Below are 3,418 nucleotides of genomic sequence, written 5' to 3' on the forward strand. Positions count from 1 at the left end.
TGTGGATGGGTCAGTTACCTGTATGTGGATGGGTCAGTTACCTGTATGTGGATGGGTCAGTTACCTGTATGTGGATGGGTCAGTTACCTGTATGTGGATGGGTCAGTTACCTGTATGTGGATGGGTCAGTTACCTGTATGTGGATGGGTCAGTTACCTGTATGTGGATGGGTCAGTTACCTGTATGTGGATGTGTCAGTTACCTGTATGTGGATGTGTCAGTTACCTGTATGTGGATGTGTCAGTTACCTGTATGTGGATGGGTCAGTTACCTGTATGTGGATGGGTCAGTTACCTGTATGTGGATGGGTCAGTTACCTGTATGTGGATGGGTCAGTTACCTGTATGTGGATGGGTCAGTTACCTGTATGTGGATGTGTCAGTTACCTGTATGTGGATGTGTCAGTTACCTGTATGTGGATGGGTCAGTTACCTGTATGTGGATGGGTCAGTTACCTGTATGTGGATGGGTCAGTTACCTGTATGTGGATGGGTCAGTTACCTGTATGTGGATGGGTCAGTTACCTGTATGTGGATGGGTCAGTTACCTGTATGTGGATGGGTCAGTTACCTGTATGTGGAGGGGTCAGTTACCTGTATGTGGATGTGTCAGTTACCTGTATGTGGATGTGTCAGTTACCTGTATGTGGATGGGTCAGTTACCTGTATGTGGATGTGTCAGTTACCTGTATGTGGATGTGTCAGTTACCTGTATGTGGATGGGTCAGTTACCTGTATGTGGATGGGTCAGTTACCTGTATATGGATGGGTCAGTTACCTGTATGTGGATGGGTCAGTTACCTGTATGTGGATGGGTCAGTTACCTGTATATGGATGGGTCAGTTACCTGTATGTGGATGTGTCAGTTACCTGTATGTGGATGGGTCAGTTACCTGTATGTGGATGGGTCAGTTACCTGTATGTGGATGGGTCAGTTACCTGTATGTGGATGGGTCAGTTACCTGTATGTGGATGGGTCAGTTACCTGTATGTGGATGGGTCAGTTACCTGTATGTGGATGGGTCAGCTACCTGTATGTGGATGGGTCAGTTACCTGTATGTGGATGGGTCAGTTACCTGTATGTGGATGTGTCAGTTACCTGTACGTGGATGTGTCAGTTACCTGTACGTGGATGTGTCAGTTACCTGTACGTGGATGTGTCAGTTACCTGTATGTGGATGGGTCAGTTACCTGTATGTGGATGGGTCAGTTACCTGTATGTGGATGGGTCAGTTACCTGTATATGGATGGGTCAGTTACCTGTATGTGGATGGGTCAGTTACCTGTATGTGGATGTGTCAGTTACCTGTATGTGGATGGGTCAGTTACCTGTATGTGGATGGGTCAGTTACCTGTATGTGGATGGGTCAGTTACCTGTATGTGGATGGGTCAGTTACCTGTATATGGATGTGTCAGTTACCTGTATGTGGATGTGTCAGTTACCTGTATGTGGATGGGTCAGTTACCTGTATGTGGAGGGGTCAGTTACCTGTATGTGGATGGGTCAGTTACCTGTATGTGGATGGGTCAGTTACCTGTATGTGGATGTGTCAGTTACCTGTATGTGGAGGGGTCAGTTACCTGTATGTGGATGTGTCAGTTACCTGTATGTGGATGGGTCAGTTACCTGTATGTGGATGGGTCAGTTACCTGTATGTGGATGGGTCAGTTACCTGTATGTGGATGGGTCAGTTACCTGTATGTGGAGGGGTCAGTTACCTGTATGTGGATGGGTCAGTTACCTGTATGTGGATGGGTCAGTTACCTGTATGTGGATGGGTCAGTTACCTGTATGTGGATGGGTCAGTTACCTGTATGTGGATGGGTCAGTTACCTGTATGTGGATGGGTCAGTTACCTGTATGTGGATGGGTCAGTTACCTGTATGTGGAGGGGTCAGTTACCTGTATGTGGATGGGTCAGTTACCTGTATGTGGATGGGTCAGTTACCTGTATGTGGAGGGGTCAGTTACCTGTATGTGGATGGGTCAGTTACCTGTATGTGGATGGGTCAGTTACCTGTATGTGGATGGGTCAGTTACCTGTATGTGGATGGGTCAGTTACCTGTATGTGGATGGGTCAGTTACCTGTATGTGGATGGGTCAGTTACCTGTATGTGGATGGGTCAGTTACCTGTATATGGATGGGTCAGTTACCTGTATGTGGATGGGTCAGTTACCTGTATGTGGATGGGTCAGTTACCTGTATGTGAATGGGTCAGTTACCTGTATGTGGATGGGTCAGTTACCTGTATGTGGATGGGTCAGTTACCTGTATGTGGATGGGTCAGTTACCTGTATGTGGATGGGTCAGTTACCTGTATGTGGATGGGTCAGTTACCTGTATGTGGATGGGTCAGTTACCTGTATGTGGCTGGGTCAGTTACCTGTATGTGGATGGGTCAGTTACCTGTATGTGGATGGGTCAGTTACCTGTATGTGGAGGGGTCAGTTACCTGTATGTGGATGGGTCAGTTACCTGTATATGGATGGGTCAGTTACCTGTATGTGGATGGGTCAGTTACCTGTATGTGGATGGGTCAGTTACCTGTATGTGGATGGGTCAGTTACCTGTATGTGGATGGGTCAGTTACCTGTACGTGGATGGGTCAGTTACCTGTATGTGGATGGGTCAGTTACCTGTATGTGGATGGGTCAGTTACCTGTATGTGGATGTGTCAGTTACCTGTATGTGGATGGGTCAGTTACCTGTACGTGGATGTGTCAGTTACCTGTATGTGGATGGGTCAGTTACCTGTACGTGGATGGGTCAGTTACCTGTATGTGGATGGGTCAGTTACCTGTATGTGGATGGGTCAGTTACCTGTATGTGGATGGGTCACAGAACTGGACAGTATGGGAGGGCTAAAGAGGCCTACTTGAGCCATGCATCCTGGTGAGCTACAACCCGTCTCTTTGTGAACATGGCTACAGAAGGCGAGAAGGTAACTTGAGGTGGGCTGGTGGTGTCACAGTGTAGCACAAAGCTCTGAAGGTTTCATATGAAGATGGTCACTATCACTGGAAAGATACAACTCTATCTTCAGGCATTTGTTCACTTTTTCTGTGTTCACAACTCTCAATAACACTTCCGATGCTGCTTGACTCCGAAAATGAACCTTCTGTTGAGTCGACCATGATAGTGTTTGGTAGTGTGTGTGTGTCACTGTGTCAGCTTAATAGATAGAATAACACAAGTTGGCTCAGTTCACACACAACTGGCTAGAGAGAGAGTGGGCCATTTTTCTCTTAAATCGCAGTGTGTTTACAGAGAGTCAAACGTGACTGGAGACTGACTCACAAATGTTACAGTTTCTCTGTTACTATGACTGGCATCTGGCCATAACAGCTGTTAGGCTCAGAACCAGACCTGGGTTCAAATACCATTTGAAATCGTTCAAATATTTTTGTTTATGCT

This window comes from Salvelinus namaycush, chromosome 6 (genome assembly GCF_016432855.1).
Source record: "Salvelinus namaycush isolate Seneca chromosome 6, SaNama_1.0, whole genome shotgun sequence".
NCBI classification, from domain to species: domain Eukaryota; kingdom Metazoa; phylum Chordata; class Actinopteri; order Salmoniformes; family Salmonidae; genus Salvelinus; species Salvelinus namaycush.